At 38.7% G+C, this 23,628-nt stretch overlaps 1 protein-coding gene across 4 annotated transcripts in view; it reads left to right on the top strand.

Annotated features, from left to right (window-relative positions):
- Csrnp3 (cysteine and serine rich nuclear protein 3) overlaps positions 1-23,628 on the top strand; it is a 172,205-nt gene that overhangs the window by 65,509 nt on the left and 83,068 nt on the right. The window contains exon 1 of one of the 4 annotated variants that reach the window (XM_075985004.1): positions 17,881-18,223. The exons of 2 other annotated variants lie outside the window; for them this stretch is intronic. The gene's annotated coding sequence lies outside the window, so the exon portion shown is untranslated. Of the gene's footprint in view, positions 1-17,880; positions 18,224-19,534; positions 19,980-23,628 lie in introns of those variants that run through there. One more of the 4 variants, XM_075985005.1, reaches the window with a different exon arrangement.

Below are 23,628 nucleotides of genomic sequence, written 5' to 3'. Positions count from 1 at the left end.
ATTGTTCCTGACCTCTTCATGCTCGATGGCCATGCTTTTTTCTTTCTTCCTCAAAAAAATGTATTTTGCTGTGAGCCAACAACCTCTCCTGGTCTTCCTCCTTTCAGATTTTCTGTCTCTTCTCATTTTTCTCTGCTGCTGCTCCAATGGGGTGCATGGGCCTCAGCCCTCGGATGATTTCTCCTACATTATGAGCTTGAAGCCACTTTGTTCTACATGACACTTAAAAAAAAAAAGATTGTGTGATAGCAAGCTGAATCCTGTAGTCTAGAGGTGCTTCTTGTGTCTCCGTGCTCCATTCCAAATCTCTGGGCACCACCTCCAGTCCAAGCAATAGACTTCAAATAATAGTCAACAGGTTTTAGGACCTATTTGTTTACTCTGTTCATTCCTTCCGCTACTTCCGTTGGAATGCACACTCCTTGGAAATATGCAAAGCAAATTCTGTGCACAAAGAGTGCCTAATACACACGCATATATGTATGTGTACTTATATGCATACATATATGTATTGAATTCATTTGTAATAAATGAATTAATATTTAAGAAATCGATGAATGAATAATTTAATAAATGAATGGCAATTCCTTTTCACACATAGGGAAGGAGATTACAAAGCATATGGTCCAAATCACGCACCAATAAGCTGTACTCCTGGGATGATAAATGGGCAGCGTTACTTCTGAGCTCCCTGTTCAGCCCCTTCTCTCCCAAGCCACCATGGTTTGCCAAGTACCTCCACCCATTCATGCTCATCAGTTAGTGGTCCAGGATCTGCAGCATAAATGACTCAACCTACCCAGCACTCTTACTGATGGTGAAATTCAAGTGATTTTCAAAAAGCAAAGGGTTATTTTCCAATGCAACTGGGAAACAATGGGCTCTTCTCCTCATTTCATAAAATCAGAGGGAGATTCTTTTTTTTCCCCCCAGATGCTGGAAGGAGGGAGCCACTTGTTCTTCCTGGCCACCCGGCTAGCTTACACCCGAAGTAATCACACAGGAACTGTATTATCTAAATCACTGCTTGGCCCATTAGCTCTAGCATCTTACTGGCTAACTCTTACATATTAATTTAACCCATTTCTATTAATCTATGTATCGCCACATGGCAGTGGCTTACTGTCAAAGTTTCGGCATGTCTGACTCGGGTGGCTCCATGGCATCTCTCTGACTCCACCCTTCTTTCTCCCAGCATTCAGTCCAGTCCTCCCCGCCTACCTAAGTTCTGTCCTGTCAACAGGCCAGGGCAGTTTCTTTATTCATTAATGGTAATCACAGCACACAGACAGAACTCCCACATCACTGAAAAGGGTTTCTCTGGAATTAGGTCTTATAAACCAGGCTGGCCTTGAACTCTCTGAGCTCCACCTGCCTCTGCCTCCTGAGTGCTGGGATTAAAGGTATGTACCACCACCTGACTGAAGGAGATTCTTAATAGAGAGCTAGACATTAGTCAGACAAAGGAGATTGCCTTTTTAGGTAGTCGGAATAGCATGTGTGGTACTATGGAAGTCTACTGTTGCCTCTTTAGTTCTCTATCACTTGGGAATAGGTTCTACAATGGTAAGACCAAGGCCGGAAATGGAGGCAGTATCGTAGAGGGCTGTATGACCATGCTAACTACTCAATGAAGGCTTTTCTCTTGTGGAGATTAGCTTTAGATCTTATCTCCACACACTGTGAGTGTTGATCAAGAACTCAACCAGGGCCCTGATCCAGTTAAGCAAAGCAGGCTAGACTAGGGATTCTGTGAGACATGTACAAGTGGGAAACATGTGTAGGAAAAGTAATGATGGACAGTAAATAGGTCTAACTAGAGCCAGGGCTGGGCAATGCTGGGAGTGGCTACTAGTATCTTAGGATCAGGATGGGGTGCTACACCCAGGCATCTGATGGGAATGACTTCAGGTCACTGTTTTTTTTTCTTAATATTTATTTATTATGTATACAATATTCTCTCTACACGTATGCCTGCAGGCCAGAAGAGGGCACCAGACCTCGTTACAGATGGTTGTGAGCCACCACGTGGTAGCTGGGAATTGAACTCAGGACCTTTGGAAGAGCAGGCAATGCTCTTAACCGCTAAGCCATCTCTCCAGCCCCCTTTAGGTCACTGTTTTAAACGCTGACTTTGAGATGCCCTAGGGAAATCCAAGTTGGTAAAAAGAAGTCTGCAAATCTAAAGAGCGGCAGAAAGGAGTACTCCTGGAATAGGAAGGAATGAGTCCAGACTCAGCAAAGCAACCAAGAATGAAAAGCTGAACATAGCGGACAATGAGGACTACTGAGGGTGGCGGGGAGGAGGCAGAAATCTTTAATAAATAAATAAATAAAAAGAAAAGCTAGAAAAATAGAAGACAACTAAGGGAATTTAATTGAATGAGGGACAGGAATGAAATATCAAGACAAGCTCTTCAGAAACAGTAGAAAGAGACAGTATGTACTTGGGAACCGTCAGAGTCAAAGGAATTGTGTTGGAGTCGCTGTGTCATGGATAGGAGACAAGAAATCACAAGTCTCAGGAGCGTGGAATGTGCAGAGTAAAGAACAGAGCAATGTTGAGATAGTCACATGAAGAGAGCTTTGTTTCTTCTTCCAAACAAGATAAGCAGATCTGACGTGGATGCACCGAGACCGTCCCCTGGCTGCTCCCAGTGACTGGATTCCTAAAAGCTCAGTTGCATTGACCACTTTTTCTGTTCTTAGTAATTAGCACCCACTTCCTGGTCAGTGTTCAGTCATTGTTAAATGTAACTGCGTACCTTGGCTAGCAAAGAACAGTAGAAAACCTAGGGAAACATGGCGACCTGTTAAAGCAAGGATTAGCAGCTCTGGTGAGTGGCCCAAATGTGTCCTCACTTTTGTATGTTTAGTCAAAATGAAATGGTGTTTAAAACAAAACAGAGGACATTTCATGACAAATGAAATTTTAATGAAATTTGAATTTTATTGTGTTTACATGAAAGTTTACTAGAAGCTGGTAGCATCCATTTATATACATAATTTGCATATTTGTACGTTTGTTTGCGTACACCTTCTTTGGCATTACCCCAGAATTAGGTGGTAACAACAACTTCTGTATGCCTTTTAAAAGCCTAAACTATTGCCTATCTGTCTTATTACAGAAAGACCTGGGTGACCTCTGATTTACAATACAACCCCTGCGAAAGGAGAGGGAGGGGTGGTTCCAGAAAATGGACAGAGGTGGTACCAAAGGTGTGCAAGGGAAGCTTAGCCGTGATTGCAGAGGATGCTTCAGCCTAGGAAGCCAGAGGAAAGGCTGATGAGATTGTATGAACACAGGCAGGTTTGTAAGTGCTGGAGAAGAAAGAGGAGGACCCCTCCCCCACCTCCCACCCAAGTTAAGGTGTTGAGCTGTCATTGATCATGTCCTTCTAGAGGGCAAAAACCTCTCCTGTTCTTCCCTGCCTTCCCACAGCCTTCAACACACGGACTTCCTTTCAGCCACTCTCGCTAAATATTTAATTGAATCCCAGGTGAAGCTCTATTATAAGCACATTCCTAGAAACCTCTGCCCTTAGGGCCTTGTATTGAATTCTCTTATTAGCTAGGTTCACATTTATTAAAGTTTGATGTTATGTTTAGAGCAGTAAAGAAAAATGGAAGCTGGCTTCTTATTTAGCTAAGTTTCGTTTCACTAAATGGAGTCAATATAGTCAGAGAGAGTTAATATTCTTATTAAAATTGGCCATTTTTTCCAGTATGAATGGTTTTGTAAGTCATCAAGAGTTTAGGAGGCAGGTGATATCAAAATAGAAAGCATTAGTGCAGATTCTCTTTAAAGATTACAGACGATGTAAATAAATCACCACAAGGAGAATTGCAAGCTTAAGAGGGGAACAAAAAAAAAAAAAAACCTGGTACAGAGCAGGAGGGATGAGAAAAACTCTTTCTTTGGGCCACATAGAATTCACTCTTAAGGTGTTAATTGTAAGACCTCTGGGATTGCATTTGCTCATTCACTGAAGCACTAATTAGTGCCTTACTCTCCCACGTAAATCTATTACCAGTCTGGATCTTAAAAGTAGCTATGTCACGAGGACTCTGAATGACCTGCTTGAGACTCACCTTGGGTCTCTGCACACAGCTTCTCAAAAGACTTTACACAGCCATCGAACCATTTCTTCTGCCTCCAGGAAGGATTATGTCTTCAAATACCCGTTTAGAAATGGATGTTCACAGTAGACACTATCCAGGAAAGAAAGCAATCATTTCATCGTTTAACAAAGGGGAAGTGTCCACATAAAATGATTGAGTTTGTAAGATACAAACACTAAATTACATGGATATAGATATTGTCACCCCAGTTTCCTGACAACCACAGTGCTTAGTTCCCTGAAACGAAAGCATTGTGTATTCACCCGAAGGTGTTAGTGATTTAAGTATTGCTCAGTCTATGATGAATTTGCTAATTAATTTCACACTCCTTTATTTGGTGTCCATCATTCTCCCCAGTAAATCTTTTTATCTTCGAGGGAGTTGGCCCTGGATGACCTATAATGATATTCATCTTAGCACACCAATCTTCAACATTAATCTGCTTGTAGACATAGATTGCTGAAAGGGAGCCTCTAAAGCAGTGATTCTCAACCTGTGGGTCATGACCCTTTGGCAAACAAACCTCTGTCTTCAAAAGTGTTTGCATTGTGATGATTCATAACAGTAACAAAAATTACAGTTATGAAGTAGCAATGGAAATAATTTTATGGTTGGGGGTCCCCACAACATGAGGAGCTGTATTAAAGGGTCATAGCATTTGAATGGTTGAGAACCACTGGTCTGAAGTCACTGATTAAAATAAAGTTTCAGTTCCTTGTGGCAGATTATGTGTCTATATAGTATATAGTAGTAACCCAGCATACTACATAACAGTAATGTAACCAGGCACATTTCCACACCTCCATGTCTTAGCCTGTAATCCATAGGTCTCTGTCTCTTCTATAGTATAAGAAGATCTTACAGTAAAGAGATGTGTTAGAGATGGCAGGAGAGAAGGGGGGAAGGATGGGAAGGAGAGAGAGATAATAATTATAACTAAAAATTTATATAATCTTAACTACACTGAAAGATCTGTGACAAAGAACAAATAAAAATTGTATTAATTCTTTACTTATATCCTCTTTATGTTCTGCTTGTTGCATCGTGTGGCAAAAACTGTAGTAATATTTAAAATAGACAGTTTACTCTTTAAAACCATCCCAAGGTCAAAGGCCCAGATGAGTTTCTATTACTTGTCTTCAGAATCTCATAAACTCTCTTATTATTTTACCCATAAATTTTCCTCAGCTCCACAGTGCAGTAATGGATCTTTCTCCTTAAACTACTCCAGAGTGGAACTATAGATGTAAATGGGTTATTGCAAGGTTTACTCCAGCAGAAAAGAAAAATTGCACACTCTTGTCTCTAAAGCAACATTGAACCAGTCTGCTGCTGGCCTCTGTAATGTAGGATGGAACAATTACTTTTTCTCACCAGAATTCAAGTCAACCACTGTGTTCTGAACACCAAGGGCTACTTCTCTGTCCATCACCTTTCCCGTGCTTTGTCCTGTAACGTTCTGCAGCTCAGCCAACCTGTACGCCATTCTCTGTCTGCCTGGAAGCCACTTGGCTCTTTCCATCCCAGATGGCATCACCAAGACTCCGGAAAGCACAACTGCAATTATGTAGCATTTGGTACCCAACAGAGCTTTCTATTTCAAATCCTTGTGACTTTCATTGAGAAAGAAAGAAACACAGAAGTAGGTATGTCAGAAAGCCGACCAAATATCTCTGTATAACATCATAAGTTACTCCATCCCATACTTGATCAGCCTTTTTTTTCTCCTCTTTGTACTTGGCTAAGCAGTTACTTCTTTAATCATTTGTCTTTACTGTTTCAAAAATCAGATTTATTTATTTTATTTTTATGTGTATGGATGCTTCGCTTACATGTATGTATTTGAGCCATGTACATGCCTGGTGTCCATAAGGGCAGAAGAAGGTGTTAGATCCCCTGGAACTGAAGTTTTCAGATGGTTGTGAACTGACATGTGGGTGCTGGGAAGTGCTCTTAACTGCCCCATTGCTTTTCATCTTTGGGCTGTTTATTTCTGTAGTATTCATGAGGAGCCATTAGAAAGGCACATGGTGCTTTCGTTCTTTTATTTAGTTAGCGTTGTCATCCAGTTGCACGGACTATATTTAGGGACAAGGAACATGCCTTTAAGTACTGTATACGTGTCTCTCATAAAGCGAGTACTGTAGTTCCTTGTCCTGGTGAGGATTTCTATCTGTCAGATTCTGTATTTAAAGAAACTTTGTTTCCTGTAGTTGTTAAGAAGAAAGTCTAGCCGGGCGGTGGTGGCGCACGCCTTTAATCCCAGCACTCGGGAGGCAGAGGCAGGCGGATCTCTGTGAGTTCGAGGCCAGCCTGGTCTACAAGAGCTAGTTCCAGGACAGTAACCAAAAGCTACAGAGAAACCCTGTCTCGAAAAATCAAAAAAAAAAAAAAAAAAAAAAGAAGAAGAAAGTCTACCCAGATTAAAAGAGCATTAGTTGCATCAGGGAAGTGGTCACTTGTAATCCCCGTGCCTCACTTACAGTTGTGAAGCCCAGTACACTTATGAGTGGCTCTTCTACCCTGCAGGAATACTTAAGGACAGCGTAAATGTTTAAACCTCAAGGCAAAGTGGGGATCCATTGAAAGACAGGGCAATTCGTGTTAGGAAGCACACACCCTGTAACACTGTGTGAAATGGGACTCATAGAGACCATGCTGGGCAACTCTTTTTTTTTTCTCTTTCTAAATCATCTCCAAAAATAACTTTTACTTCTCCAACTCTGTAACAATTTTTTTTATGTTCTAGATATTCTTCAAAATGTCATTTCAACTTTAGCTGTTGGTTCACTGTGTCCAGAATAGACTGTTCCTTTAGATTTCACTCTCCTCGCAGATACCCTCAAATCATATTTACTCCTACACATTATCTTCTATGAGCGCAAGGCCAGTGTTTACAAAATTATTGTAATTCATGCCACAGTGGAATGTCTGTTGTTCAAGACAATTTTCTCTAGCGCTGAACGTCTTAATATAGTCTATAGTACACCCTGTCCTTTGCTTCCGGAGAAAAGAATCAACAGCATGAATTAAAGAAAAAAAAAACTTCTATTTTATAAAGTCCTTTCCTCTCCTGGTTTTCTGTTCCATCTTTTGCAGATTTGCTTGAGGAGGGGATTCTCATTGTTAAGCAATGTCTCGGTGATATTAAATCCCACTAAACTGCATGGAAACTGATTCCAAGTGGATCTGAAATATTACTCTTCGCGTAGGAGTCACCAACGGTTTTATCTAACGCATGCCATAAACTTAAAGGACACCTCCATTGGCAGAACTACTAATGTCCTTTGAGTGACTTGTGTATTGTCAGGTGTGTTGCTCTACAGTGCGGGAAGGCTTGTGAGAAAAGCCGGAACACCCCCACGATGGGTGCGTAACTCCACTACTACCCGTGACTCCAAAGAGCTTGTTAGGGAGTGATGCGCGCGAAGTCTCAGGGACCATTCACGGAATTGAGAGCAGGTTGAAACATATCTTTAACTTATTTGGAAAAAAGAAGAAAGGGGAAAAATGTTGACAGTAAGATTGGTGGTGATCACTGGTGCCCGAGAAAAAGGGCCCAAGAAATATTGTCAGTAGGAAAAATTTTCAACTGAAAAATTTTAGGCTGAAAATGCGTTACCAGCTGCAGAGTGGCTGTAGGAAGGAAAAACCGCAAGCCATCTTTCCCAATGCAATTCTTGTAACCCTGTCCTTGGGAAGAAACAAGGGTTTGCAGTGTTTCCAGCATTTCGTCTGTTTTGTTTAGACAAGTTTGGGATACACAAACAGGGAGTCAGTGTGAAACAGTTCTGTCCTCTTAACAACCTGAAGCTTTTTGCCAGCAATATCTAATATCCTAAAGATATCTGTCTCACATGTTTGTGTGTGCCTTCTGTTTGTTTCAAAATAGAAGCTCCCAAGAACTTATTCCTTAGTTTTCAGTACCTTTAACCAGCAAGTTTCAAAATGGGCTCTGTGTCTGCGAATTCAAAGTCAGGCAGGTCCCTTGACATAGACACCCCTGTTTCTGAGTGTTTCTAGAAATATGAAATCATTTGCATATTGTGCAACCAACGAAAGAAGAAATCATGAGAAATAGGACCAGAAATTGTGGGAAATCAGATGATCAGACATCTTACAGAACTGTTACCACTGTACTGCCCCCAGACATGGCACTTCTAGGGGGCTCCCTCTTAGTTATAGCTGAAGATTGATTGCGCAATGCTCATTTAAAAATGTCCCTCATGCTGTTGCCTGGGAAACAGCCCCCAACTATGCAGCCGTGATTGGTTCTTTTTTCAGTATCAATTAGTAACCATAATAGAATTCACTGCTCATCACGTTCAGCTTCAGAAATCTTCAGCATCAGATCTCCCTGGGATAGAGAGAAAGGAAGAGCTGACCTGAGGAACCTCTGCCTCCAGGGCACTCTCCAAGCACAAAGGAGCCTTGGCAGGAAGACACTAATTTTTTTTTCCCAATTAGGCACTTTTACCCCGGTTCTTTTGTTTGTTCTTTTTTTCCTTCCAGCTGTTAAATTTTAACTGGAACTGCAAAATATCCAGCTATAGATAATCTAAATTATCTAATTAGTTTTCTACATTCTCAAGCTCTCCTTCTCACTTAAATAAATATCATACTCCCCCAGGTGCCCTGACCATTTCCCCCAACATTTTTCTTACCCAGGCAGATAAACTGCCTTATCATCACATTGTGGCCCCACAGCCGTCAGGAGTGCCACTCACTTGAGTTTTTGTGGGCCATAGCCCATCACCCTTTTCATCCCTTGCAACTCTGGGAAGGAGGAGTGGGCACGAACCTGCTCTGCAGCCCCTGTGAGGGGACCTTAGTGAGACACCCTGGTGTTTGGTTCCTTGTAGAAAATGTTGCAGAGGAGTACTCATCAATCAAAAGCAATCTGGTCCTTAGGGAGCCTAGTAGACAGCTATAGTAAGCTTCAGATCTAGCCCAAGGGTAGAGTGTTGGTGTCATGGATTAATTCCTTTCATTTCTAAAAGCTTAAATTCATAGCCATTGAAAATATTTAAAGGCACATTCTGATTTTTAAATGATTCTCTTGCTAAGATAATTTTAGTATAACTAACTTCAAAACAATAACAATTTGAATACAGTTTCATTTTATATTGCATCACTAGCAATAAAACTAGGAAAGTATAGAAAAGGTACAGGTAGGAAACACCAAAACCGTCATTGCCTCATTCCAAGAGATTGCTGTTGTTTTAAGAGCTAGTTCCAGGACAGGCTCCAAAACCACAGAGAAACCCTGTCTCGAAAAAAACAAAAACAACAACAACAACAACAACAAAAAAATGATTTTATTGGGTTTTTTAAATTTAGTTTATGCTTATATATTTAAAACACAGCAGTCCCTCGGTGTTAATGGCATGAAGATTCTGGGATCCCACTTGGGACAGCAGGATGTGGGATGCTGTAGAACCTTGCCACTAATAAAATGGTGCTGTATTTGCACAGAGCCGTCCTCCTATAATATACTCGATCATTTCTAGATTTCTTATAATACCCAACACAATTTAATGCTATGCAGATAGTATTTAGGGAGCAATTGTGAGAAAAAGAATCTGTCCAAGTTTAGTACAAATGAGTTTTTCCCTCAGTGTTTCTGTGTTTGGTAGGCGTCTGTAATTGGACACCAGTGGCTACAGAGAGCCAATTGTACTATGACCACAGTGTGTATATTGTTTTATTCTCGTTCATAACCACTAATTCTCTTATGTTCCTTTCCAGTTTTCTTTTATGCACACTAGTTACAATTACATTTACTGTATTTATGACAATTTTGACATTAATTTTATTCTATAAACATTTTTATTATAATTGCATCCTCATGGCTATAGTTTTAATGGCTATCTGATAATCTACAGTATGGAGAATATATTTTAAATATATTTGCATGCTTCTATTTCTTTAGCTATTATAGCATATTCTTTAGCATATTCTTTAGCTGTTATAAATGTGATGTATTCAAATACCTTTGTATTCAAAACTACACTCTTCTTGTCCATTAAAACTTGCTGTCCCATGGTTCCAGGTTTCTAAACTATCATAACTGGACTGATATATGTAAGCATAAGCTCCCACAGGTCAAAGACATATGTATGCATATAACAAATTTGTTAAACAGTGAGTGGCCATGAAGAGTAGCAATTATCAAGCCTAATATTATCTTTCCCATGTTTATTACATGTTCCATAGATAGCCATCAGGAATTAAAGAGGTCAAGATGGCCGACAAACAGTGCTCAACTAAATTTACCGAGTTCATATTATTCTAGTACAACATAGTCCTCTAGGAAGTATCTCTTCTGCTTTCATGTTCCACACATGTGACTCTGCATTTCCATATAAAATCTAGGAATGGGGGCTGGAGAGATGGCTCAGTGGTTAAGAGCATTGCCTGCTCTTCCAAAGGTCCTGAGTTCAATTCCCGGCAACCACATGGTGGCTCACAACCATCTGTAATGAGGTCTGGTGCCCTCTTCTGGCCTGCAGGCATACACACAGACAGAACATTGTATACATAATAAATAAATAAATGTTAAAAAAAAATAAAATCTAGGAACCACACATGAGTGAAGACATGGGATAATTGTCTCTCTAGGGCCGGCTCAGTTTAGTCACTATGATTATCTCGAGTGGCTTCCGTTTTCCAACAGCCAATATAATTTTGTCTTTATGGCAAAAATAATTTGTATATCTAGCACATTTGTTTTCTAATCATTCCTCTTGCACCCCCTAGGCTGGTCCCGTGACTCAGCTTCTGTGAATAGTGCTGTAATAATAGCATTGATGGCAAGGATTGCTGTGAAATACTCATGTGGAATTTTTCAGGTAAATATTCAGGAGTGGTAGAGGCATGTCATACAGTAGGTCTTTTTTTTTTTTCATTTCTGAGGGCCCTCTATACTGAGTACCCAAAGAGCTGGACTGGTTTGCATTTTCGTTAGTAATATATGAGGGTTCCCTCTTGCCAACATCTTCACCAGTATTTATTGTTAAAATGAACACATTTTATCAGTTTGTTTATATGGTTATTGGTTTTCTCCAATGTCTTGCTGGTTCTCCAAATTACTACAAGTGAAAAAAGAAGTCTGTGGTTCAGACAGATTTCCTAAATTAAACACTGCAAGATCCAACCTAAGGAGCAGACATCCTCCTTTACCCATATGTAGCGTATTTGTGACTCTAGCAGACACACCCAGTATCAGAAGGATGCATAGTTTCTTCCCCCCATAAATAAAACCGAGAGCCAAATATGCTTGGATTGTGGTTTCATGTAATGGTGCTCTCTGATAAAAATAGACATGAATAATGAATACTAAATAGGAACCTAACTATATGAAGAAGAAAGAAAGACCATGCTTCATACCAAGCAGCCTGCCACTAGCATTAGCAGCCATGGAGGCAAGCTCATTAGTACGTTTGCCTAAAGGAGAAATCTAATTTACTTCTTGCATTTATTCAGCTTGTATGTTAACATAAAGCATGGAGGTGGATTTCTTGATCAGGAGTATGGTTTTAATCTGCCTGAGCTACTTTTATACAGTGGTGTCTTATATACTCATCACCGTTGCATTTAGTTGATGACATTCTAGATGTCAAGTGTTGTGGAAAAGGCAGCCTTGCTTTGTTCATATTTTAATCTTTAATAAAGTCACTAAGAGAAAGTCTGTATTCTTAAAAGTTAGCTGTGACGGAGCCGCTTGGTATCTAAGTAATAGATTTTGTCTGCAAGCTTCTCCTGCCGTGCCTGTGCACTGAGAGACAAAGATGGTGTCCTTATAAGCCTGTCCTTGCCTGATGCGTGAAAATGACTTAAGTATAGCATTGAATAGCTCTCCATCTAAGTTTCTGGTATTTTTAGCCTTGCTTCATGTTATCATCTTTCTTTTCCCTAAATTAAAAACCCTGCTCATTGAGTTTTCTTTCCTTCCTCCCCAGTTTGAGTGTCTGCCAAGTTCATTGCCCAGTCTTCTTCTCTACCTCGAGACTACCACCCTATTTATTCAGAGCTTTATATCTTTTTTTTTCTGAAATAATTTAACAATCTCTCAGGTTCTTTCTACAATTCATTCTTTGAAGATTTTCCAGAGCCTCGTAAAAACAGATGTAACCAAACCCTTTTTGCTATCTTGTATGCGAAGAGGGGCTCCAAGAATCCCGATGGCAAAGGCTTGGTCCCACCAGACCAACCATTCTTGGACTGCCTTCCCTAGTGTTCTCCACGGATGTATCAGTCATTCCTCACGATTTTGTTGTCTTCTGCAAAGCCTATCATCACTACAGGGTACCATACCCCGAGCCAGACTAGATTGAAACTTAAGTCAGGCTTAAGTTTCCTGGACTGACTGAGCTACTTACCTGGCCTGAGACCCAGTTATGTCATCTATAAAAAAGAGAGCTTAAGAAAACCCCATCATAGACTTGTTTCAATGATTTATGTGAATTAATTATTAATTATAAAACAGTCAGTATTTGGTAACTGTGCAGATTAGGTGAATTTGGATACTGTTGTCCACTCTTGTCTTTATGTTCTTATGCATTCTTCAGTTATAAAATGTCTTCACTGTCCTACTGATCCTTCGTATCTGTTCTGTAAGTAGATGGAAAAATTACTTGGGTCACTGGCTACACTGTTTATCTCTCTCAGCATGTCAGAAAATAAAACTCGTTCCAAACATCGATAGTCAGTGAATATAAAATTGATGCTGCCATCAAATCTACATCTGCTTATGTACTGGCATTAATGATTCCATATAAATAATAATCCAAGGCTGTTTCTGTATGTACCCATTTTATATACAAAAACAATTTATTTGATTGGTCAAGTATTTGTGGGTTTGTGTTAATGAAAAACAAAATAACAACAGCAACAAAAACCATCTTTCTCTTAGTCTTGTCTCCAAAGCAGTCTTGTGGTCTCTTTAGTTATGGAATATAATAACCTCATCAACCTGAAAAATTCATCCATTCTATTCCATTCTTCTTTTTGTTTTCTTTGCACTGTTCAGTTCGTGGTTGATTTTAGGTTGTCCCCTTTAATTCCATATTTTGTTTTGTCCTAAGTTAGATATGTAAATCAGCCTGAGAAGAGATTGCTATTACCCTTGCTGATGCCACTACGACACAAGTGTATCCTTTGTGCTCCTGGGAGGTTTGCTTCCTTTGGTCTTTTCTCTTAACAAATGTTGTTTTCTAATGCCTTTGTGAGAGTAGAAGGAAGGGTCAAAGCAAATCTGGACTCTTCATTCTTTGGACCACTTTGCATACGGATTTCCTTGCAGCCAGGTTCAGATGATTTATGTTCGTATTGTAGCTGCTGAAGTTGGAGCTATAGAGCAATTCCAGCCATTTAACCTGTGCCCTTCACAGCGTCCATTCACTGACTGCTAAATTCAACATCTGCTGCTTTCATAGTCTAATGTCCAAACAGAAGGCAAAGCTACAAGGATGAAACTCTACGTTTCTTTGTTTTGACAGGTAGCAGTGGGTGGGGTGTGTGTTAGCCGGTATTTCTGAGAGTATGTTAACCCTAAAGCTTTGTTACCAACAGTACATTTTTCTTTTCTGCCCAGCCAGAATGTATTCTTTTCCCTCCCTTAGCCTCTCACTGGGTGATAGAATCAGACATAAAAAAATAACGTAAACACTATTCTGTGCGGTTTTTATTCACAGAAGGTTGTCCTGGCCTCCCAAACACTTTAGTAATATTTGACATTAAATGTTTTCAGATTATTTGAAAGTTGACCCTCTGAGGGCAGTACAAACCAAAATATGTGCAAAATTATCGACCGTGATAAAGTTAGCTTAATTAATGTTCTCTAGTTTGGTTAGGACTTGTAGCTTAACCTTTGAAGCCATCAGTGAGGTCAAGGCCAGTTTATCTCACTATGGTTTAAGATTCCACTGTGCTAGACTCTTGCCTCAGTTAGCACCCTTAGTTCAAGCTCACTGTTTCTGTCCAAGTCTTCCAGCACTTTGTTGCTGGCCCAGTACTGCAGGGAGCTACCCAATGGCAAGTCGTCTTCTTTATCTATTGCTCGGACCTCTCTCTCCTCTGCTCACCTCACAGCAGCATGTACACACCAGATATACTCTTCTCTCCAGCTTCATGCTGCTCAGAGGGGCCACCCCCTTGCTTCTTTGGTTTTAACTTTTGAACACGTGCCTGCATCTCCTACCTCACCAAGTCAGCTCCAATTTCCTCTTATTATATTTTATAAAGCTGTGCCCTTGTCTCTGAGTAGTCCCCAAGGTGACATTTATGTTGTAATTCCTTTTCCCCTAGAGGGCCTCTGGGTGGCTTCCCAATCATCCTAATGGTAGATCTGGGGTAAGCAATCCCCTTACACAGTAGCTCACAGAACTTGGGAGTGTTTCCAACTGAAGCTAGGGGTTTTTGAAGATCTGTCCTTACAATGTTCAGACTGCTGGAAAAGAATTCAGTAGAGGCAGCCACAAGGGAAGAGGAGGGAGTTAAGCTGTACTTATTCACTAAAGAATAGCAAAAAATTTGCAACCATCATACACACACACAATTTTATTATGAAAGATTTGATTTCTCTTTTAGGTTATGATATCCAAAAGGGAAATTTTCAATAGATTATTCAATTAATTATTTTATATTGCATCAATGTTTTTCTGAGTTTAATAGGAGTATCTACATACATAAATTATACTGATTAGACACAAAGTACATATTGAATTGATAAGATGTTTGGAATCGAAACAGGGTTCTTGTGTCTCAACCTTTCTTATTCTCTATAGCAATTTTTTTATTGACTTTTTTTTTTAAAGATAGAAAGACTCTGATCTTCTGGAGAACAATTAATAGTTCATTTTCATATCCCTGGCAACTGTCTCAGTGTGAGACATGGTGCCTTCCAATAAATGTTCTTCAAATTGGACTCACTTATTCCTGGATTTTTAAGTTGATACGTTGAACTTACTGACTTCCCAGAACAGACTGGGAGGAGACGCAGGGCAACTGCATCAAGGGAGAAATCAACAGGAGGTGTTGGGGTAGATGCCAGGGTAATGCAGCCTTGAAACCCAGACACTTGGGGATATAACCTTCCTTCTTAGCGCATGATCCTTTTAGCACAAGTCAACGCCTGTGTTACTTTGGAAGCCAGAAAACAAGCGCCTTAGAATTCCATTGATAACCTTTGCCGATTTTGAAGGAAAAAGTATGAAACAAACTGATTCTATGATGTCGATTTGCCCTCAGAGGAAAATTAACCTAGTAACAATTAATAGCAAGAGTTGAACTTTTTTTTCCCAGTCCACGACTTTCAATATCATGAATTAAGACATGCCTTTAATCTTGGACGCAACATACTGTTTTAAGCTGTGAGCTTGTGTTTCTCTGTCGATTTCAAATCTGAAGAACTCTTGGCTGGTGGAAGTGTTACATAAGCAGAAGCGCCGTTGTTGATTGTGTCATGTGAGAATCTGTGCTGCAGACAGAGAATTCCAGAGTTTTGATTGTAATGATATGCCTGCATTGTGACTTGTTTTAATCATGAGGCAAGTTCCTGAGGTTCCAAATTATTTCTTAAATGTCTTCCATTTTTTTTTTATACATTAGACAAAGGATGATCTCTTCCTCCAAAAGTCCCATTTGTACTTGATGTAAAAATAATTTATTGTAATTATTGCAATCAGTTATTAAAATTTTATGACCTATGTTTTCTTATTATTAATATTTAACCAGTGCTTGCTTAAATCCAACGTAGAGAGTTGAAACATAGAAGTATTACTGTATATTTCAAAACTCGCACACCAAAAAGGTGCTTTTTCCTGCTTTCCAGACTTGGAAATTGGGTCCAAGTGCTACAGTAACTTACCAAGGCCATTAAGACAATAGCAACCTGGGTTATTACTATTGTGTGATTCAGTCTTCCCCTTCCTAGGTCTCCATGGCTCTGGCATCTACCTTTAATTTTCTTTTTTCACATAAATGATTTTATGTGTATTTTACATTTAACATATTGTGTTGATAGTCTTCCTCCCAGCGAGTCTTCATTTTTCCCTAGACATTTATTTGTAGCTATTTTTATATTGATTTCTCTTATCTTTAGTTCTCACATTAAATTATTTCTGCACACTAATCATACCTGTACACTAAATTCACACACAGACAGATTTTTTTCCCTCCTCCCTCTCACCCTCTGACCCCCGCTGCAGAACCATCAAAGGAACTCTGAAGTAATTTGATTTTTTTAAAACGGGTTCTCTCATTGCACTTAGCACCCATTTTTCCTCACTGTTTTGAAGTGGTGCAGTAAAAGACGAAATGGCTGCTTTTTGTTTATTTCCTTGTATGTCCATGTGTTGATGCCATTATAGGTGTTCATATGATGCAACAGGAGCCTTTTGTCTGCAGATCAGTAATCACCCTTCAAATAATATTTAAAAAATGTTAAAAATTGTTTTAGTTAAGTACTTATTTTTAACCACACTGACGTATTCTGCATTGTTTTTTAAAATTAGCTGACAAAATGCTCATGTTACAATGTTCTTCTCTTAGGAACTAAGTCTATTGATTGAAGTTGATGTGAATGTGTGTATATTGATAAACATATGAATGTATGCATGTGTACCTTCATTCTTTTTAAGATTCAAGGCTGACATTTTTATTAGGGCCATGACAATGCCCTGTATATCCATATACTGGTGCAGGAAATTTTTTATGATTATTTTATGGTGCTTCTGGCATTTCTTTCTGTGATCTTCATTGAATTTTCATGTATTTGCTGTAAGATAATCACTGACATTTGTGACTCAAAAGCTTTCAAATATCAATTCAAGTTAGACAGACTACCAATAAACTATCTCATAAATGTGTGGAATGTTTAATCAAATTCCGTCAACTAAGCAGGCTTTTTGTTTATTTGTTTGTTTGTTTGTTTGAAGATCCGTAATTGATTTTCAAGTTTTGAGGATTTATTTTTGGGAAGATAGTGTGATTGTGTGCAGACATACACAGTATATATGCATTAAAACAGCATCTAAGCCGCTAAAGGTTCCTGTAAATGTTGAGCCATCCTCTCCAGAAGTACTTGTTAGCACTAAAATCAGATAAGGTAAACCATATGCTTTATTGAGGTAAGCTGTCTAAAATAAGTTACTGCGATCTTAAGAATTAGTATGAACCATCTGTTCTTTGACTTGAGATCTTCATTGTTCATTGTAGTCAGCTGTTCTAGGGATGTGTCATCGTTTGAGAAGATAAATTAATTGCCTACCTCATTTATATCCTTCAATAAAAATACCCTAACCCTCTCATCTTCCTTATCACAAAGAATTGGCATCTATCTTTGTTCACATATAATATCTTTTAGAGATGGGGATTTTACTGGAGGAAATTCTCAGGGAACCAAAGTCCTGCCTTTTAGTGGGGTTGTGGGACCAAGAAAAGAAATGGTTGCTATTAAAGGGTTAAAATGTACTGTAACTTGGTTCTTTAGAACAGGACTCTTCAATAATATTAATGCAACAGTATTTTCAGAAACGGAAGGTAGGAAAAGGCTTGAGCAAGTTTGTTTCCCATAAACTCTTACTCAACCTCCAATTAGCATAAAATCTAGCTCCCTCCCCCCCCCCCCCCCTTTTTAATGGCTGGCGAATCATTTTCAATACTAATAAAATGTCGTGTAAGGATTTCCCCAAATTGTGCTGCATAAATGTCCTAGGGCAGTTCCGTAATCTGTTATTTCTTCCTCCTAGTCGAGTCAGCTGATAAAAATATCCATAGGCACAGTGAAGTCAGTGGCAAGCCTGGCTTTCTCAGGCAGAAAGAACTCCATGTGATCACATCTAGGCAGCCTCACGGAGGCTGAGGCCGTGCGTGCAGCAGGAGGTAATGGGTCTTTGTGCGAGCAAAGCTCTTGTCTCTGAACAATAAAGCATATGGTACCGGCAATAAAACACGGGGCTGGGAAATGTAAGAAGATTCCACTGAACCAGGAAGAGCGATGCCTTCCGCGATGCTGACACGTACTATAAAATGATAATCGATTTATTTTGGATTCTAATGAATAGAGAGCGCCAGGACTCGAATGCGGCTATTTGAACAGGTCGGTGACTTTTATATATCCTCCCCCCCACCCTCCCTTGTCTGTGATTGCATTTAAATTAGGCTGGGCTAATGTGTGTTCTGCCTTAAACAACAACTTTACAAGGTATTTGCAATGTGTAATAGGAGGGACGCACTTGAACTGATCCAGCAAGATTGAATTTTTGATGAAGTCATATATAACAGAAATGCTGATATTATTATATTGAACTGAAGAGTTAGTCTATTTAAAGATTGATAGGTTAGAAAATTTTCATTTAATAATTTCTAATACTTTAGGGATGCAGAAATATATAAAACAGAATGGCTAATACATAGCTGCTATAAAAAAGCTTCACTTTTTCATGTTAAAAATTCTTTATTGCCGTAGTTCATATTTATTATTGAAGATGAATCGTTCAGAATTTGCTAGTGTTTTTTAAATATACTATTTATGTAAAATGTATAATTTTTTAAATAAGTATTTTAAAAGAAAAAATTGCAAATGTTATTTAAAGATATATTTATACTTTAGTAATATACATACTAGTATTTATTTGCTTTTTCTAAAACCTTTTATATATTAAAAAATCTTTTATATAATAGATGTTAGTTATAAATATGTGAAGAAAAGCAAATTAACTTAATTTTAAAAACAGGATTGAATTAATCATTTGATTATGAATATTTCCACTGGTTTACCATTTCAGAAAAGGAAATCTCTGCCTTTGTGGGTATTTATAAAATACCTACACACATAATGTTTATCTGGAGAATAACTAGATCTTGGGCTTATGAGTAATTGAGAAGTTTGTATTTCAAATAGACAGATTGCTCTGTGTACGAATCCGAGGCCAGGAGTAAACTCTAGCAGATAACAGCTCACCACTCAAAATCATTGGAAAAGACCAGCGGTACCTTGAGGTGACTCTTCGAGCTGAAATATGCAGTTTAACTTTGTTCTACATTTTTACCGCTGTGTGGTTTAAAGGCATCCTGGGACCTAAATTCCTTACCATTAATATTTGGGTTCCATTTAGGCTGATGATCTCTAACGCACTCGGGCACATTTAACATTTTTCCGAATTACTAAAGTGACTGCATCTATGTGTATAGTGCCTAATGTAAATTGATGTCTGTAAATGTTTAAACCACAACAACAAAAAAACCCGCCCCATATGCCGGATTATGCATGCGATACATATTACACTTTAAAAAAAAAAGAGCCATGTCTCCAAAACAAGCGAAGTTAATGACAATTTAAAATTGGCCCACTACACGTATTTAAATGAAGTATTTGACTATTTGGGTTTCCTTGGTTACCAGAGTCGCTGCAGACAGCTTATGGTGGGGAGACGGTAAACAAGTAGCACAAGACTGAAAAAACCACTGAAATCTTTCATCTATTAATGGACCTAGGGGGTGTGATGTTGACAGCCCGGTGAAGCATGCCCACTCCCAATTGCGGGTCCGGGTGCTCGGGGATGCAGGTACCCTGGCTGAACCGCAGCTCCACAATTCCTTACCCAGCATTCCGCTCTGGCTGCTGGAGCATTGCCGGAGCCTTATGCAAATGAGACCAGCGCAGGCTTTGACTGCAGAAGAGGAGGGGGCAGAAGGGAGTTCAAAGGTCACGGGGCTGGCTGAAAGCTGGATCAGTTGCCTGAAAAAAAATGTATCCTGGGCTTCTGCAGCCGTGTTTTGCAGCTGCTAACGGAAGTGCGCTTTATTTCTGAAGATTTTACAGCGTGTGCCGTATTCATTTAAAGTCCATGCAGGTACGGTGACATTTCGTGATGCGCTGATTTTATTTCTTTTAAGGACACTGATGGTGATTGGTTTTTAAATTCTCTGTGGCAGTTGGCAGGATGTTGCTGGTCTTCAGGCACCCTTGCTAGTTCCTTCTTCTTATTATCATTATTCTTTTTTTTCCCCTCCTAGTATTTCTCTATTTGGGTTTTTTTTCTTGTTCTGATAGACTATTTCATGAGAGAAACAGGCTTGCTTGGGTTTCTAAATAATTCTGCCTTTTGGGAAGTGTTAATTTTGGAGAACTGGCTGGTTGAAATATCTAGATAAATATTAACACTTAAACCTTTCAGTGGATTTTTTTTTTATTTTAAGGAAATATATTTTAAATAAGAACTGAGCTCCAGCCTGAGATTTTTGTGAGGTATGTGGAATTAAATAAGGGAGTTCTTTTGTTCATAGCTGCAAAACACCATAAGGATAATTTAAGAAGTTATGTTTTAATTTTAATACAGGGTTTGGTTTTGAGAATCTTCACTCTGTTGCATTGTTAAAAATATTACGAGAGAAGTGATTACTTATTTTCGGTTTGGGTTCCCGTGATCCTTTTCATTTTTTAATTGTTATTAGATTTCTTTGGACTTTTCAGACAGTGTTGCTTACATTTAACACATTCCACTGCCGATGACTTTGCCTTTTAGTTAAATCAGGATCCTAAGGGGATCTTCATGACCGTCATAGCAGGATGAAGCCCCCCCCCCACTAATATCACACTTCTGTAGAATGTGTGATTACATCCTAGTAGTCACACTCCTGTTCACACTGCTCTTTAATTTTCACACCATATTTTAAGTAAACTTAAAACAGCACAATCCAACTATGCTCATCCACTTCGTTAAACAACTACATGTATCGGTTAAATAGTTGCAGTGTTGATGAGGAAAGTATGTTATTTTCATTTGTGTTGACTGCACGTCTGTCTCAATTACAGGTCTATTTATTACATTGTGTGTGTGTGTGTGTGTGTGTGTGTGTGTGTGCGTGTGCATGCATTGTGCATGTTGGGTACGTGAAGGTACAAAATAGGCATTTAGCCATGAAACTACTGCTTTAAACGTCCACATTTATGTAAAAAGTTTTAAAGTGAAATTTGTACTGCTTACCTCTAAGGAGCTAGTACATATTTAGAAAGACGATTATTTTCTTTGTACCTAGAACAGGGAGTTAATTTTAGTGTAAAGGTTGCAGTGGGGTGGCTTGATCACCTGAAATGAAGACAGGTTGAGTGGAGCACACCACCAGGAGCGTATGGACATTTAATCTGTGAAGGACAGTTATTTCAAATATTTATGAAATTCACAGTGTAGTGATTATTCATTGCCAGATTCTCACCCTTTATCACTCACTGGGGACAGTGTGACATTTGTCCAGGACACTTAGTTAAGTTGATGAAATGGAATTCACGTTTTCATTTTTTAAAGTGCAAAAATTTCAGGTTCTTTTTTTTTCTTCTGAATACTTCTTATTGTGAAACTTTTCAATAGCTTAAGCTACAGGAAATATATATTCAGTAAATTACTTCCTCTTTTCCATTGACCAGACCTCTGATCCCAACATCATTTGCAGATGTTTATGAAAATTACTAAACACTGCATGTGTACATGTATGGATTCTATGCACTATAGTGCACATTATATATCTATTACGTGTATCATTGTATATATATTATCTAATGAAGAAGCTAAACAGAATCTTTCAGACTGTTTAGGCATACTTGACTGACAATTAAAAAAAATTCTGTTAATTTAGATAGTGCCAGTAGTTTGGTGCCTACACACCCTGTGTGTGTTAGAGGCAGAGAAAAGAAAGAAATGAGGTTAATATTAATATAGGCAGTGAAATGCTTTTAACTTTGGGCCTGTAGCAGTTACCAGTGAGCATATTTTGAATATAGAAATAAAAATACAGTGTGGGCAAAGAAACAGAGCCCATGAAGCGTCTTAGAGAAAACATGATAATAGATATATGAGGAATAAAGAGAATTGTTGTACTTCTGTGAGCCACGAGAGAGCTATTTATGTCCTGCAGCTAATTTATGGCTTTGAATATCCTGGGTAATTTATGTCTCGATGCAAATTTGCTCCAAACTTTGAAGTCTTTTTGCATTGGCTAATCCATCCTGCTTCCATACAGATCCCAGCATGTAGTGTGCTCGTGGTCTGGCCTTCTAAATGTATATAAAAATGTATTTATGTAAATACAATTCAGATTAAACTTGAGAAGTAGAAGAGTAAAGAGAGGAGTCTAAACACAAACCCTTGGGGGTAGATAGGTATTGTGCGTGACGAAGCAATGTCATCTCCAACTTCAAAGTAATCTTTAAAGATTTTTTTTTCCCCAAAACCAAATATCCAGATTTCTGATCCCAAGTCTGTCTTTGTCATCGTTTGAAACTAAAGACCGTATTGTAAAAGGTTTTAGGGCGAACCATGTGCTCAGTCTAGGAGCATGGAACAGAGCCTAAAAATCTACAAATAGCTGTTGTCTCTCAAAATCGGCTGTGTAGGTGTTCAGTTTTATGATCCCCGTGTTTGTCCAGTCCTTGAACTTCTGCCGTCTTTGAAATGGAAAGAACAAAGTGACTTTTAGCACCAGTAGGGAAGTATTCAACATCATTACTGAGTGTTCAAAGCAGCCACATTATTTTAACATGGCAGTTCTTAAGAAGCAATCAAAACAAGAGATTGCCTTTTGATTGCCTCTTTTAGAATTTAAATAAAATTGAATCATTTTGTTGAAAAATATAAGCTCAATGCAATTATATAAGGATTTTAAGGGTTTTATTAGAACTATAGCAATATTACAGAGACGTCTTATGTAGATGGAAATGAGACTATTTTCCGAATAGCAGGAGTTCATAACTCTCAGGGTCAGTTTTTTTTTCTTTCCAGCGCTAATAACTTTCATGGAAACAAACACAATACACATCATTCTGCTTGTTGAACAATGTAGAAATAAGTCTGAACTTTTCCTCCCGATAACAGGACAATTAATTCATAACCTTTATTTATTCACCTGCTCCGAAACACAGAACTGCAGCCTGATTGTCCTCCAGCACCAAGTAGCTTCTTAGTAGTATACTCTTATTATATTCATATTTTTATACTCTGTGAATTGTATTGTCCCTTTACAGGGTTAATTTTTATTTTAAGCATAATAATTATTCCACAAGGCACCCATTCAAAATTGAGCTCTGTGGTCAATTTCTTTGTGGTTTTACACTAAGTTCTCAAGCGTAGAGACTTTGTTGAGCAAGGAAAGGAAATTAACATGTCACCATACTCCCATGTCCCATGTTGATATTCCTACACACACACACTCACACAAATGTACATACACACTTACATACACACACACAGTATGATAGGCACAGACTATAGAGAATAAGCAAATTGGTTTTTATTTTGTCCTCAGGGTAATTTTTAAATAAATGAGAAACTACTCCTGTTGTTATAAGAAGACTGTCATATTAGACTATTGACAATAACTTGATAGTATTTTATATCTAATAGGGAATGAGTACTCTTAAGTACATAATAAAAACATAAAGCCGGGCAGTGGTGGCGCACGCCTTTAATGCCAGCACTTGGGAGGCAGAGGCAGGCGGATCTCTGTGAG

This window comes from Microtus pennsylvanicus, chromosome 9 (assembly GCF_037038515.1).
Source record: "Microtus pennsylvanicus isolate mMicPen1 chromosome 9, mMicPen1.hap1, whole genome shotgun sequence".
Classification (NCBI taxonomy): domain Eukaryota; kingdom Metazoa; phylum Chordata; class Mammalia; order Rodentia; family Cricetidae; genus Microtus; species Microtus pennsylvanicus.
Note: the sequence above shows the minus strand (reverse complement) of the source record. Positions and strands in the feature narration are given on the sequence as shown.